Source organism: Vanacampus margaritifer, chromosome 3, assembly GCF_051991255.1.
Source record: "Vanacampus margaritifer isolate UIUO_Vmar chromosome 3, RoL_Vmar_1.0, whole genome shotgun sequence".
Classification (NCBI taxonomy): domain Eukaryota; kingdom Metazoa; phylum Chordata; class Actinopteri; order Syngnathiformes; family Syngnathidae; genus Vanacampus; species Vanacampus margaritifer.
The window spans coordinates 20,742,283-20,759,643 of NC_135434.1; the positions used below are offsets into that span (position 1 = coordinate 20,742,283).

Sequence of the window (17,361 nt, forward strand, 5' to 3'; positions counted from 1 at the left end):
CATTTTTCGGCTCATAAAAAAAAAAAAAAAAAAAAAAAAAAGATTTAAAAAAGGGGATAAATAGTACTTAATTTATTTTGTAAAATACTTTTGCCTATTAAAAAAAAACAAAAACTCAAAATGTCTAATATGGCCGTTTAGGATTTAATAACACAACTTTAAATGCAATATGAAGAAGATTCTTATTTTATACAGGGTCCATGTGTAAAAAAACAAAGTATTAATGTCTTAAATTTGTGTTCCTAAAATCTAAATGGTTATGTTTGCCATTGTGAGTTCAATGGTTTTTGTTTTGTTTTTAATTAGCAAAAGTGTTTTGTAAAATAAATGAAGCCAATGTTCGACTTATTTATTTTTTCAAATAATAAAAAGACCTCAGGCAGCCAGTCAGGTACCAGCTGTCAAACTCATTAACTGTTATCAGCAAGGTGCTCGTTAATGCTAACAGCTAGTTGATAGCCACTAACGTCGGAGATTTGAGCCATACCAAACAATGTTGGCGTAATTAATTAGTTTCTTAGCGTCCTAAATTAGCGATAGAATATGCGTTCGGAATAGCATTGTGTTGATGCAACTATGTAATGTAGGGGTGGGGGGTGGGGAAAAAAAAATCTATATTTGAAATATATTGTTGTGCTCTCTGTTGCAATAAATATATCGATACATTAACAACAGTATCGATATTTTATGACGGCACACCGTAATGTCAATAAGAGCTACGATAAAAGAAATTAGAAAGATCGAAAAAGGAAGTCATGTTAGCCATCACGCCACGATGTGGCCCCACTTCAAAGTAAAAGTCTACTAAGGCTATTTGCATTTCCGTCAATGTATTAGTTGAAACGCTTTATTTTGAAGTTAGTTTTAGCGTAAGCAACGGAAACTTTCAGATTCAAAATCTGTCTGCGAGCTACTCAAACTAAGCCGCGAGCGGGAGAAGCCTAGTTTAATTAACCTGAGAAGCCTACGTCGGTGATGTGGACCCTATGAAACCCCACTCAACTAATAAGACGTGTGTTTTAGTACTTCATCCACAGTCTATAGTCATCTCAGATTCCAATTTGAAACAAGTCCAAAGGTGTTCAAGGGAGGATTGTTTGTTATTTTGTGGAGGCAGACAACCACATCAATGATGAGCAAAACATAGCAAATTTTACAGATACCCGAATGTCTCCTTTCCCGAATTCCTCATGACTTCCCGCTCTTTGGTTCTGTTAAGTGTTTAATCAGGTCATTTTCATGCTTGACTATAATCAGATGATCCAATTTCTCCTTGCGATCCAGTCAGTATGAATAAATCACAGCTAATTAAAGTTAAATGTCGGCCCCTATTCAGGGCTTTACTGAGCACACAATCTGGCATGAAATAATTATGTTTCAATTGTGCTGTGAAGAGACATTGCGGCCCGTAATCTTGGCTTCACTGTCGTCGTTCCTCCTGTCTCCCCTACATGATCTTTCAGATTTTAGAAAAGGCATCAAGGCACACTGTGGACTTCTGCAGTGTGTCTTCGCTGTTTGATATTGGCCCATTTGACAATCAGTGAGCCAAAGTGAGCCTAATCAGTACTCCAGCAAATTATCTTTCTTAAATTGCTGCAATTGAACACTGTAATTATCTAGAATTTAAGCATGGGAAACGTCAGAAAAAGCCATGTCTGTACACCTTTCACTTAATTATTAAGCCCTTATGAACCATAACAAAATACATTTGACAGTCAAAAAGGAAAGCATGTTTGAGACTAACATCTAATGAACATGACATTGATAGAAAAATCACAGCAAGATATCAGTCAAAAAAGGAATGGGAAGAGTTAGAGACTTACTGTCATGTAAATGCACAGAAATGCTGCAGTTCTTTTCTCAGAAAGAGCCTCAATTAAAAATATTGCACAGGCACTGTTGGCGGGTACAAACCAAGACAGAGTTTGACATGCAGCCTACTAAATGAATATCCTGTTCCTATTAACAGCCTGTTTGATCTTTTAAGGATCCTAAAATGTCACAAACACAAAGGCAGTGCAGTGCCTTTTATTTATTTTATTATTTGTTCCGCTGCCTGCCTTAATGAAAAACTAGGACTGCCTAAAATGTCTCAATATCTCAATCTCAATATAAATTCCTGGATCATTACATTGACCTAGTAGTATACTTTTGGGTTTGAAATAAAATTTAAATTTAATAAAAAAAATAAAAATAAAAATCCTGTGGACAAAGAGACATAAATTCGCATAAGAAAAAAAAAAGGCGAACATCCTTAGTCAGAATGTCTTCATTGGGGGATGTTGCCATGGCAATGTGTTCTCCCAGACACAATGCAAGACAAGCAATAGAAAAGTAAATCTCACCAGAAAATAAGAAATACATCTCTAATACTAATTCTGTGAAGCCACAGTGAGCACTGGAATATCCTAATGGTGACTCTAATGGGGTCTAATAGAGGTAAGGAGGTATCAACTCTGACCAACATAACCCTCATTAAAATCTCTCTGCAAGTGAAGACACTCAGAAAGGCAGACACACAATAGTACAGACAAAAATGGGGTTACAATTGTAGCATTATGCCACTTGGAATGCTAGGCTGTATCCACACATGCAAACATGATTAAATGTTTTATACATATATGTGAAAAGACAAAAAGATATGGGGTTATTTTCAAAGTTTTGTTTCCAGAAAAAAACAACTGGTACAATGTGTTCTTTTTATACTGTACAAGTGAAGCTTTTCAAACCATTATTTATAGCATGCAGGACATCAACTGAAATGGTAAGCTACGTTATTATTCTGCAACTATCGAATGTGAAAAACAGGAAAACAGTAACTTTTACATTTTCATTGCTAAACCAAGTATAAAATAACACATGGCATTTCAAATTTAGCATTGTTCAGTTCATCTGTTCCTTTGTAGAGGGAATGCACTTTCCCTGAGCTCAAGTAGTGAGAAAACAAAAAACAAGTTGCCGGCAGTTCGGCGATATAAATGCCGAATGAATGTGTCTACAAGCCTTGTTCTGTAAAAATAAGCAGCTGGTAGGAGTGGGTAGGACAGGTTGGAAAGTGGCCCCCCGCTTTCGTCACCTAAACCCCTCCTGTGAGTTGGGTTAGTGCAAAGAGGGGACAAGGAAAGTCCCTTGGGGGATGTTTTAAGCCTGCTCACCAGATGACATCTCATCCTAGTATTGATCTTTTCATAGTTTTTGCCATGGCTGTGCGCTTGGGAATTGGGCCTTTGCCCTATATGCACGTGCCTTTTTTTGCAGGGGTATAGTGAAGGGGGTTGCAAGGGTGAGAAGATTAGGGAGACAAACTAAAGGAGCAGACGGACAACAGGCCAGTGAGCTTCCCTAGAAATGACTAATGTGTCCAGCGGGAGACGTGAACCCAGTGTTGCTACACAGCTGTTCCAGCCTTCCGTACCCTTTACTTGTGACCCCCCTCTTTTCTCTGTAATACAGATGGAGAGCTTGCAAAAATCCTGTCCAATGTTGTTTTTGCCTTAGCATATTTTCAACATGGAACAATCGAGAAAGTTCTGGCCCTGAGTTAGATTATGATAGGTCAGAAGCCGTCATCAAGAATAGATCAATTTAAAGGTCTGCTGACACGTTCCACGTCAAGAACAAAAGGGAGAAGCCCTGAAGGCCAGAACTGCACACCAACACTCACCTGCTTTGAATAGCAAAACGGTTGCCTTTGAAAACCATTCCTTTTGAAGCAATTTCTAATTTATTTCCAACACACACCAGGCTACCTACAAAATGGACCCGACGACCTCACGAATGAAGCCGTGGTCTTTGAACAAAAACTTTTACAAACAACGCTGAGCATGCAAATAAAACCTGTTCCATAAATTACTTGCCCACTGTTGACACGATGCCATTTCATACAAAAGACAGGGAAACATAACCTATATGCAAATAGCTTTTTTTCTCCGATTAGATACGGCCGTATGGAAATGACTCCTTTTGAAAGTGCGGGTGAGAACACTGAAAGCGTTAGGAGAGGCTTAAGGCCATCGGGTGTTCTCATTTCGTAGGCAAACATGGTGTTTGACTCCATTCATGGCAGTACTGATGAAATGAGGCCACGGGCAGACAGATATTTAAATAGTGGGATATCGCCGAAAAGAAGTTGCTGAATAGCTATGTGAAAAGTCACACTGCCTTGATCTCTACCCTGCTGGCACTGGTTGGCAGAATATTTTGCTGCTGCTTGATGTTTGAGCACTCAACAGCCAGGTTTACATGGAGACATTTTTGCCAAACTGACTGAAATCATTCCAAATGAAGATCTCTGGTCACCTGTTTACATGTGACGTGATCTACTCCGATCTGCGGTTTACATGCTCCACTATATTACAGCTGTTTGACACATAGAAACTGATGTAAACATTGTGTTTTATGAAGATGGAGTTTATTTGTATATTTAGCACAGTAGTTGTGACAGTTGTACCAGTTAGCCTGGCTATTTCGATTGAAATATTTACATCTTTCAGATTGGCAAAAGGAATACAGTTAGTCCTCTAGTTACGAACATTCCACTTACGGATGTTCGCAGACACAAACAAAGGCTGATTGATGTGCATACATGTCGTAAAATGCCAAATTCAACTCCCAAGTTGAGATTTTTAAGTGCGTGCCACATCATACAGTATATTACGGTACTGTAGTTCCCCTTTCTGCCACAAACCCGCCGAGCAGCCCACTGCATACGCGCAAGTTGTAGATGGCATCGCGCCACATGGTGGCGCCTTATTGTTTTGTTCTGCCAATGAGACACTTTTTCGTTTTGCCTTTCAGTGAATTTTTCCCATGGACCGAGCGGTCGTGTACGGAATTGTAAGCTCATTCGTGATGCGTGATAATGCAGAGAAACATCCTTTATTTTTGTGTTTTAATTGAGTACTTGTGAACATTCAGCCCGTTTTTGCTCCCTAGTTGGCTGTACTCGGCCCAAACCGTCGTTACAAAGGCTCACACTGCAGGCAAATGCGACCCAGATCGGATCTTTTTGCCCAAATGCAACCTGTATCTGACTTTTTTATGTCAGTCTGAACGGCTCAATTTCGATTTTGTCATATCTGACCTGGGTCCCTTTAATATGTGGTCCTAGATCGGATACGTATTCGAATTTTGCAATGCGACTCCAGTATGAATGGCCAGGTCCAATATATCCGACCTCGACGTCATCAAAAGTCCAATATACGCCCCCCGCGGGCGAGGGCATTAAGCTTGAATTATGCTTGACGCAGCCACAAGGTCCGCACGGCTCGGGAGATGTACGTGAATCGGCAAAGTTGTTTCCAGTAAAAGTTGTGACTTTAATTTAATCCCACTTAAAACATGAAGTATAAAGATGACATTTGTGGTGGTGGTGATATTTGTAATGATAATAGCAAAAAGCAACTGTTTATTTGCCTATTATTGGTTGGTGTAATATTCCAACATCCAGAGAACAGAGGGCGCTTGTGAGACAAAACTGATCAACGAGAGAGCGGAAATGCGTCTGCACTGTATTCCTGTCGTCTGTTGAAGCCAATTGAAGTATAAAATACCTTACTCCTCAAGTAAAGGTTTGGTTTATTGAGAACCCAAAATGAAAACCATACAATATTAGTAATTTATCCACGCAGACGGCTCATTTATGACGCGCGGCAATGACGTGATGTCATCGTTAGGGAGGGGGGACGAAAGGAGAGGTCTCTGTGAGATGAGGCGCTTGAACAGGCTCGCCTCATTTTCACAAAATATTATTTCGACCTCCTCCTGCATCACTCCTCTGTAAATAGGAGATGGTAAAAATATGAGCCCCAATGACAGACTTGTAAAAGTCCGTGGCCCTGACATGCTGGACCATACATATTTACTCCCGCAAACACAGCGTTGTGACTGAGGTCGCAATTAATAGGTAACGTGAACGCTTAATTTAAAAAAATCTGATTTCACCCAAAAATCGGAATTGAGCATCAAGACCAGCAGTGTGAACGTAGCCAAAATCAAGATAACATGTTTACGTGCGGGGCGGAAAGAGCTACTCCTGTTTACATGCTCATTTGTGCTCGATTGGAATAACTCATTCGGACCGCGACGCGTGGACAATTACGTAAATAACGTCATTTCCGCTTTTAACTTACTTACTATACGTTCAATAAAAGACATTTATGTCACTCACCACGCTAAATAAAGTAGTCGGGTTTCCTCCTCGCTCCAGAAGTGTGATTCTTTGCTGCAACCGTCCTGTTTGTTGACAACGGCTTGAGTATTTCCGGTGGGTTACGTGCCAGAAGCACAGACTTAAATACTTGTACTTACTGTATATTTATATAGGCACAAACTAGGGCTGAGATGAAATACCGTTTGGCAAAACATCACGAAACTGTCCGTTCCGATCCGCAGTATCGATCCATTAAGTGAGTATCGATACTTTTGGATACATTATATTGCTGTGCAGCGTCTGCACCACCGGCTGCTTACAAGGAGCCTGTCATATCTTAATCTGCCAAACCGATCTTAGAGGCAACTAAAAAAAAGACACAAACTAGAGTGTAGCCTACTAGCTAATATGCATTGAGCTGCAGCAACTAAACACGAACGCCGCCGACGCCGATGCAGCAATCGCGGGGCAAACATCTGTTTTCCTGCCAGAAATGTTTAAGGCCACAAGTGTAGAAGTGCAGGCTTGCAGCTCAGCATCGTTCGTGTGGCCGGCGCTTGCTGTGGTCGCTTCGACAGCGTTAACTGTCGGAGAGAGCTCTCCACAAAAGCACCAGAACGAAGCGAGTGACAGACCAAAACAGATGGATGACATTGAAAATGCATGATAATATCATTTTCCTGATTAAAAAATACATAAAAAATACACAGGTTAATACTAGCCCAAAAAGAAAACTTAAAAAATCGCAATACGTATCAGATCGCCACCAAAGTATCGGGATCTGGATTGGATTGTGACAGAAGTGGATCATCCCAGCCCTAGCACAAACTGTGGCATTTTTTCCGTAGAGACACAAAATAATGTGAAAACGCAGTGGAGAAATCAATGTATTCTAGGGAGGCTCTTTTAGGAAGTAGGACGTCGTGACTACATAGACCAAGATTCTTTGCAAATCAAATAAGCGAAGAAGAAGAAAAAAGCGAGCATGCGCACAGCGAAAAACATTGACCCGATCAATCGAGATATTCGGAACGCATTTATATGAGCAAGAATTCCAGTTATGAAAGGAGTAAAACCGGGGCTCTTATTCGGGTTTTTAAAAACCCGAATAAGAGCATATTCGGGTTATTGCGCCTGTTTACATGGCCTTACACAACCCGAATATTGCCAATATTTGGGTTTTAAAAGGGTTATTGCCTGCATGTAAACGTAGTCAGCGCATATGAGTATCTTGGATAATTCACACGTTTCCATGCAAGTAAACTTTATTTAACATAGCTGGTCAAGCAAAGGATAATGACAGCAGCAGAGAAGGGCAGCAAAAAAGTGCAAGGGAATGAAAAAGTTGAACAATGGTAAGAAGATGGTTAATGTTGTATGTCTTCCTCCTCAGTAGTCTCACTACAACTTTCAACTCAATAACTCCTCCATCCACCTCTTCTTGCTTCTCCACCATCTATGTAAGCATTTTCATTTTCTTTTTACTATGGTATACTGTACTGTATAAAAAATTCATTTTGGAATTATTTATTAAATGTATGTATAGACAGTATATCAGTATAGTATAGTATATCGGACAGTATATTTTCCATGTCACCCCCCTCCAACACACCTGATTCATAATAAGGATTGTTATCAGGCTTCTGCAGAGCTTGCTGAGGAGCTGATCAATTGATTTAGCTGTGTTGGAGGAGGGAGACATGGAAAACAGGCTGGATAGGGGCGCTCAAAGACCAAACTTGGATATCCCTGCAGTATACTGTAAGTCTATACAGTACATATTGTGTATAATTAAATGTTGTTGTTTTTTGTAATTAAAAAAATAATTTTAAAACAAAATTTAATGCATCTTGACTTACAAACAATTCGACTTACAATCAGCCTCTCGAAACCCATTGTGTTTGTAAGTTGAGGATTACCTGTACAGTACATCACCCAGATTTGGCCATTTTATTCCGACTGATGTGTTTATATGGGATGTTTTCATTTCTTAGGGTCATTCGGATTTATTCTAAATCGGAACACATGGCTCCATGTAAACCCAGTTAATGATTTGGTTTGTGCTTCTCTCTCGGAAAGCAACCTGCACAGAGTTCAGAGACTATGAAAAGGCAGGAAACTTCCTAATCAACACTTATGCGAAAAAACCTTCCGTCTAATGAAAGATGTGGGGGATTGAAACCAAATTATTTAACATTACAAAAGCAGAGGGGCTGAGCAAAGTTAACTGGCCAAACTGCTAACATTAATATCATTAGAGAAAGGTGTAATGGCCTTCTTTCCTTCACACTATTTAGTCTTTCTAAGCGTTCCCAAGCTGATAACAACTTGCAGTAAGTAATTGCAAATTACTCGTACACATTATTAGGACAGTGGACAAGGAGAAATCTGGCCAAGATAGCGGAAGAGAAGGGACAGCTGGCACATTTAAATGATTTCCCCTACATCCCACAGCAACTGACAAAAGGAGTGCATGGCAGCAGAATGGGGATGGGTGTTAAGCTGAAACACGTTTACAGTCAAAGCCCAGGCATAAATTGAGAATCGAATGCTCGTTCATTTTAGAGAGCTGGCAGCTCAAGCTGGGCTGGATCCACTTTTAGGCTCATATCAGATCCCAATTCTAACTGCGGCCATATGGTGCACAACACAGATGCCATCCACCTCTCATGGTGCATATGTGGGAGGGAAGAGAAAGGCGGGGAACACATTTAGCTCAAGGGAGGGAGCGAGAGAGACAGACAAGAAGAGGGGTGTAGATGTTAACTGTCCAAATCTTTTTATATCATACACAGTCCAGTGGGTTTAAAAGCAAAGTTAAACCTTCATTAACCCTTGCTATGAAGTGTTGCAGACAAGCAATAAACCTTCACACTCCCTTCACTTGCCTGTTCATCCCTTAATCGCCGACTCCCTTCCCCCCCCCCCGTAGAACCGTTTCTAGCAAAGCTCATGTGTTTCCAGGGACTTCGCCATCAGTCTCGGCTTCCTATGAACATAGGTAGGTCGTCTAAGGTCAGTAGCAATGCGCTCTCTTAAATAATAGGGGGGACATCGTCCGACTTTCAAACAGAAAAGCCAAGTCTAATGGTTCTCCAACACGGCCCACCCTGCCAGCTTGGAATTTGACCCTATTGACTGTCACTGACCCCGGTGACTGCTCTTACCTAGAGGCCACTGCGGGCAGACCGGCAGTGGCCAAGGAGAGATTGAGGCCTGCTGAACCTTGGGGATGAATTAGATTTTAAAAGAAGGGGAGTTTTCAGGAGTTATTTGTTAAATGCTAGCTTATCATTTCATTAATTAGGATGACACGCCTGCCCGATGGACTTGACCGCCGCAGCGACAGCTGTCTCAATTGATTACGGCAACGGACATGCTGCTACAATTATGAAGGAGACTGGAGACAGCGCGTGCCGCTTCTAATAAAGGACTTAACTACTGCCTCCTATATCATTGGACACCAGTGGGAGGACAGTAGCAGCCTCCTTGTGTCTCCCATTCATTTGAAGACCTTTCCAGAATCTCTCCACAGGCTGTTACGGAGCTCCGTGTGGGCTGTAGTTCTTTAGCAGCGTGTCAGCTTTACTTAAGCTTTCATAACGCCTTAGCTGGATCACTTTGGTCCTCCACAGGAAAGCAGCCACTATTAGCCCACCAGCTGGCTCACAATCCATGAACAATTCAGTGGGGGGGGGGGGGGGGGGGAGGTTGGAAAGACAGGAAGAAGAAAGAATGATACGTATGGGGTAAAAAAAAAAAGGCAGCGTTTTTGTACAAGTCCAAGCAAAGATGGAGAGGATGAGTGTTCAGCTATGTAAACAAGTGTTGCTTTGCAGCCTTCCTTCGTGTATGAACATGTATAAAGCCCACATGCCACTAAGTGGATATAATATTATCTTTCAGTGCCGTACTGATTACTTATCAATGGAAGGGAAATGGTTGGGTGAAAATCCATCAACAAATCCTAAGTGGCATCACAGTGGGCTGAAAGAGCCAGCATGTTTTTCTTTTCCTCCTCCTACATCTCCATTTTCACTCCCAAGTCTGAAAGCACAGCAACAATTGGAAGCTGACAGCTCCTAACCATTCACTATATCTTGTTCATTGTTTTGACATAAGCAGCCATTGCAATTTAGTGGAAAGGAAGAGGAAGAGTGGGGTAGGACAAACATCTTTACTGACATGTAAGTGTTGAGAATCACAAGCTGTGCCTGGGCTACTCACGTTTATTCATTTCAGAGTAGCCATTGTCAAGGTGTCTAATGATAACCTTAGAAAGCCAAGAATGTTGACGTTACCAACATTTTCACAAGTGTTTTTTTTAAAGGTGACAATAGCTACTAGATATAAAAATAAATCTAAAAAACGGCCACCAAAGACAAATAGGGGTCAACAATCCACTGCCAGTTTTTCCTTGTTCATTGTCAAGTGCCGCATTTGCACATGCTAGCCCAGCGGTCAACAAAACATTTGAACATTGCGATGAAGTGACAGTGTGTTAGTCTCATGTACTAGGGTCCAAGAGCTAATTAGAGCTGCACCATTACAGAAAAATATGCAGCACCCAATACATGAGATACTTTTTTTTTTATATCTTTCGTCTTCCATTTTTATTTTAAGAATTTTTTTTAAATATACTTTTCTGCCTTTCTGTCAAATTTCTGACATTTTTGGCAAATTTGTGGACATTTTTGGGTAATTTACGAGATTTCTTCTTTTGTTTTTGGACATTTCATGGTTACTTTTCAAACATTTTCTTTTCTGCCTCAAATAAATTTTCTGAATTTTGGGGCAATTTTGCAGCCATTTTTGGGTAATTTTCAGGATGTTTTCTTTTGTTTTTGAAAATTTTAGAGATACTTTTTAAACATTTTCTTTTCTGCCTTATTTTGAAAATAAAATTTCTGACTTTTTGTGTGTGCAGTTTCTATTGCAATTTTTTAGATTTCTCACGTTTTTTTGAGTATTTAATTATTCTTATTTTTTAAATCTAAATAATAAGTTCATTTAAAGAATATTTTATCTAAAAAATAAAAAGAAATTTGAAAAGCAAAATCTACCAATTTTTTTTTTAATCCACAGGGAGCCACAGGAACTTAAAGGCTACCTTTAGCAGCCATTTAATACAAATGTACTATTTCTTTCTCACATGTTAAATGTCAGAGGAATATCAATGCATAAGACGGAACAAATTAAATACAAGCCAACGCATGCAATCATAGATGGCTAAATGGATGCTTTCTATAGGTGGGAGATTAATTCAGTTCTATTTCCAATCAGCTATATTCATAACGAACCCCAGAGACAGAGTGAGAGACGCATGATGCGTGAGTATTGCAGAAATGTTTAACCCCATTTATCATTCTTGATTAGTAAAAGGGAATGACAGACATACCATAGACAAGAAAGAGCTACAAGGACATTAATTAATCCAACAAAAGGGAAATGAGGGTGGGGCAGAGGGTCATATCAAGTAATGAACAGAGAGAAGACACACATTCTAACTTTCTACTCCAAAGACCAAGTCAAATCCCTCTAGACAATTTCAAAGACACCATATTTTACTGTGAAGTCCAAGTGTGATGGTAAGAGAAGATTTGATTTGTGTGGTGGCATGTCAGTATGAAGAAATATGTGAACATATGTGCGAGTATGGTGAAAGGTGCAAAATGAAACAGAAGAACACATTTCTGTGCAGGATGAAACATGACACCACAAGAAAAAAAGCACACTGTCTCTCCCGTTGTCTCTGACAAATGTCAAACTATGCGAAGCGGTGCCAAAACAAAAATAAAAAACAAGACAAAACAAATACGCTTGACATATTTCAGACAGCAGAAGACAAAACAACACTGAAAGCATTAGAGGGATCCAAATTAAACCCTAGAGTGTGTGACTCACTTCATGAATCTGTGTCGAAGCGGAGATGCCACACCACATCAAACCTTGTAAACTCTTGTCAAAGCCTCTATTCTCTGTTTTGCTGCCAGCTCTTAGATGATTGTGAAGGTACGTGTTGGGAGTGTCACACTTGAGAGTTTGTTTTAAGCACCATAAAGTATCGAGACCCAGATGGCCCATTCTCTGTGAAAAACAACAACCCACTTCTGAGACTCGAGTGGCACCTGCTACCGGGATTAGGTCAGCAATAGGCCCGCCAGCAAATGATGTGGTTCAGCTGGTAACGAACCTATGGCTCTTCAGCGCTTGCTGAGGGGTCAACAGCCGTATTCATGTGATATGTGATAGTGTAAATGCTTTTAGAAAATATAGGAATTTATGGTATAACTTCATGGTACGACCTGGCAATATAAGTAAAAATGAAAGAGAATATGGCATTGGCCCACCTTTGCAGATACAATTGTGTTCAATGTTCTGGGACAATACTGCACGAGATTTGTGACGATTCATCCAGAAGTACATTTGTAAGGTCAGGGGTCAGTAATGTTGGCCCCTGTAGGCCCCTGGCTTTAAATATCCAAAGTACTTTTTAGACATTTTTCACCAAACAGTTCCCTCAAAGAGCTAGTCATTAGGGATAGACCAATACTCGGGCTGGCCGATTATCGGTGCCGTTGTTGGGCATTTTGAGGAATATCGGTATCGGCCTTTTTAAAAATCTGACGGCTGATAAAAGGTAAATCTAAAACCATTTTAATCTCACGGAGCTATTTACATTTTTAATTAACTTTGTAAGAGATCCAAGGACCCAGAGAACCTTCTGAACCTTTTGTTTTTGTTTGACATACAAAAAAAAAAAAAAGAAATGTGAAAGTTTAAGATTTCAGGTAAGTTTAAATTCGAAAAAAACTATATATTTACTGTAGAAAAACTATAAAGAGTTATAGTATTTACGTTTCCATTTAACTTTTTAAGACGTACTGATAACCTTGGAAAACTTTAAAAATGAAGTTTATTGTCTAAGATTAAAAACACAGTGTGAAAAATTGTTCAGTAAACATGCTTTAAGACATTACAAGAGTCAAGATTGGCATTATTATTATGTTTTTAATTTGACGCCAATGTTCCCCCCGCTTTTTACTGAAAATGAATATCGGCTTCAAATATCGGTTATCGGCCTCCTTTACTACTAATAATTGGCATCGGTAAACAAAACATATTAGTCTATTTCTTCTAGTCATCTTGACTGATTCACGAGGGACTGGCAAAACCACACACACAACGCATGAGAGAACGAGAGAGCCATTTCAGATATAATCCCGTGCTTCTGATTTCCATGATTCCTCTTTGCTTCCCAAAGCAAACAGCCTTGTAATCACACTCTTGCAGCACAAATCCAACACCCATGGAGGTTGGACCCAATGCTCTGTTGAATGGAGTATTACAGTCAGTCAGAGGCCATAAGGGGCCCCTCCACCAAGGCCCAGAGAAGGGAATTTAACGGTAGCCAAAAACAACAGTAAAACAGATGACTGTTTGATTATTGTAGGAGACCACACGGTGCATGTTTTTTTAAACCTTTCCTTGGAATGGCCAAAATGGAGGCCCCTGTGTCTGAGCGAATTACCACCTAACATACTTAACAAACACAAGGATGATTAATTTGCCAAGTGAAATACTGGACTAAACATAAGCTCTTTTTCTGCGGAGCATGTGGGCTGACTACTTTCTCTATGAGTTGAGTTCAGGCCTCTAGCTGAGCTCGGCAATAAACCTTCCCTAAGACGCAACTGCCTCCCCCAACAAGCATACAGTTCTAGCTCAAGCCTGCGGTATTGCTTCCAGACTGAGTGGCTCTGATAGGCCACTGACAGAAACATGAATGTTAATATGTTACAACTGGAAAGGTATGGAGCTAGGGATTACTAAACAAACAGTAGACAACAGCCACCCATCTGGAGGTACTCGGAAAATATGTTATGGACAAGCTGGTGGTCCGTCTGATTTGGGATCTGATTTGCCGGGTTCCACTCCTTTCCTGTCACCAGTATCCTCTTTGTCAAAGGCTTTTAGTGTATGGGTGTTTCATCAAATCTAAACTAGAAATCTACAAAATCTCCTGTCTGTTCAAGGCAATGCTTGTCTAATCTTCAGCTTTGGGAATAGCTTCCCAACATGTTCATATCATCACAAGAATGTCTTGGCTGATGGCTGTCCCCTTGCCAATGACTGAACATTATCCAAGTGCTGTGTTTGGCCACAATCGCCTACCATCTGTCTATATAAATGGGTGTTACAGCTTCATCTGCAAATAACATTGGCTCTGTACCACTTAACACAAATAATCTTAATATGCACGCAGCAGAAAACATGGCTTTTGTTTCAAACAAACGTGTGGAGCTAGAAAAAAAGCGTCTCAGGCAGAGTGTATGAGCGGCGACACGTTACATTTCAGGCAAGACAGCAGTGATAAGACACTGGTCATGAATTCTTCCAAGTAAACAATGAAAATGCTTTCTCCGCTGCAGTTGGCTCAGCCTCAATTGAAGAGAAGCAGGAGAAGGAGGATTAAGATTAGATGACGTGCAAGAGAGCTTGTGCTCTCGGCAGCTACCCTTTCTCAATTCTCCTCTTTATCTTTGCGTACAATCACTAAAAGAAGGAGTGTTCAGTCCATTTTACCAGATGGCACTTCCTTGTTTACATTAAGTCCTTTGTTTCCTCAGTCGCAGTGGTGAGGCATCAACTCCATGCACAAGCTTAACGCTCTGAATGGATTGATGATTAAGTAGCAATGGAATGATGAGTACAAAGTTGGGCATGATGTAAAAAATACCAAATGTATTTTACTGTAATGATGTAAAAAGTATCAAAAAAAAAATGGTGCAAGCAGATGATGTCCTTCATCTATGGGTACAACACCTGGAAACGGTTTTTAATTGTGGAAAAAAATACATAATACCCTCCATCAATGATTTTTTGCTTTTACTTGCACGCAAAAATTAGAGATACGAATGAGCATTATATAGTGGCTGTGACCTCAACTCACCTAACAACAAGCAGCATGGTGTCTAGTAATTACAGTTCTTCAAAAAAGAGGCTTTAAGCTGTTTATTGCCACTCCAAGATTACCATAAGTTTACTGTCAAACTAAATATAAGAGCATTTGCATAGCAACAAAAAACATTTCCGGTGGAAAGTTGAGTCTTCATTGCACCATACAGAGAAGCCGTTTAGGTCCGTGAACATAAAAACCTGCGCATGAAGTTTGAACATGCAAATGGCTCATTATACAGTATAAGGTATGGATATTTTGATCACTTCGTCAATATCTGAATCACTGGAGCATTTAGAAAGGTTATACATCATTAATGTTAACTCAATGAAATTCCAGCTGACAGCGAGTATATGTTGAAGAGTTTGATGCTGTCATTTTTGGAAGTGATGCCTGCATAGATCCATTAACTGCTGTGTATAGTGGCTGTTTGTCAAGAGAGGGCGCAAGAGCAACGCCCTCCCACCCAGCTGAGTCACATTAGGGACACTAAATTAAATAATGAAGTTTAAATATTATAATAAATACTTTATAATATATGCATATCTGTTTTTAAATGAGCAGGATAAATAGCATACAGTTATTGATGAATACAATTGATTCGTTATTTCTGGGGATGGCCGACTGGTTAGAACGTTGCTTTATCAGTGAATGATGTTTTTTTTTTCTGGCGCGAGTTTGATTCCCAGCTCGAGTAACTGTGTTTACATTTGGATTTTTAACAAACACTGAAATGCCTTCCTCAATTTGAAGCTCATCATTTTAGTTAAACCTAATCTCAATGTTATTTACACAGTACTACACAACAATCAGAGCTGTAAGAAAGTGCTGTACAAATTTTAAATGATAAATGAAAACCATTAAAATAATAACACAATTATAATAAGTAATAAAAATGCTATCGTCTAAATAAAATCTGCAATAGCTGAATATATAATTCCAAATGCAACATCTACAAGTTAGCATCATCAGCCTGAAAATGTTCATGGCCTAATTGTGACTGTGTAATTGCGCCTTCTCCACAGCTAAATGTGGATCCATTTTCAGTCGATAAACACACCGCCACACAAAGAGGCCTAATCGTTTCTCGTTTTGTCACCCTCTCCGTCACAATAGCTGATCACAGTCCACAGGCTTGCTGAGATGGTTGACAGAGACTGATAGGAGTAACTGACAGGTGTCAAGTATCCTGACATGTAATACCCAACAGCCACTGAAATAGACTGACCTGACTGAAGTCATGGCTCCACCCATTATGACCCAGAAGACTGCGCAGGGGTTAAGTTAATAATTCATGCCCACTGTGCACAAAGCAGACCCTTTGAAAATGGGCCAACACATTGCACGCGGGTAAAGCATGACTTCCCGTGACTTCTGATGCAAATATAAAATTGCTGTGTATGGAAAAAAATATGGTTTGTCGTTGAATAGCCTGTCCGCTTATGTGGAGATGGGACACATATTATTGGTTGACCTTCTGACACTCAAGTTTTCCCAATTTGAGACAAATACTTACACACTGCTTTAAATGCAAATTCATTTATTTAATAATTTAAAAAGAAAAAAGTAAGAAAAAAAGTCTGACCTGTGCCATTAATCCCTCTGTTTTCATTTCCTTGACAGGGATGGCTGCACAATGTGCATATAGTAGCTCTATAAATAAGACAAGCATAATTATCCTGGAGCCAAAAACACGTTAACCAGCCTGTAAAAACCCAAACATTAATCCAGAAGAACCTGTCTTCCTTAACTCATTCACTCCCAGCCATTTTCACAGAAGCAACCCCCTTCGCTCCCTGCTGGTTTACTTGATTTTGGCTGATTTTGCAAGGCCCACAGAATATTGTGCTTTATTGCTTTAAAAACAAAATAAAAATCAGAGTCTCTTCTTTCATCAGGATGAAAAAAGCATATTTCTATCTGTTTCCATTTTGCAGCAATTGGCATTAGAATATAGCTAAGTTTCATTATTATTCACAAATCTCTTTAGAACTGTGGGGAAATCAGCTTGTTTGCAACATGGCACTGGTTGATCTCTTATACTCTGCTGCCACCCGCTGGCCGTTTTTGTAATTACTACCATTGCTTCACTAGTTCTCTGCAGTTCAGTGGCTGCATCAAAGCCTTCTGTATGCTCTCGCATAAAAACAATCAGCATGCTGGAATTATGCCTAAGGAGGGGAGTTTCATCCATTGGGTCTTGCAGGACGATAAATTGAAAGGGGTCAGACTAATTAACTTTATGGGG

General features: G+C 39.9%; 1 protein-coding gene across 9 annotated transcripts in view; it reads right to left on the reverse strand.

The window, feature by feature from the left end:
* fbrsl1 (fibrosin-like 1) overlaps positions 1 to 17,361 on the reverse strand; it is a 330,931-nt gene that overhangs the window by 21,290 nt on the left and 292,280 nt on the right. The window lies entirely within an intron of this gene.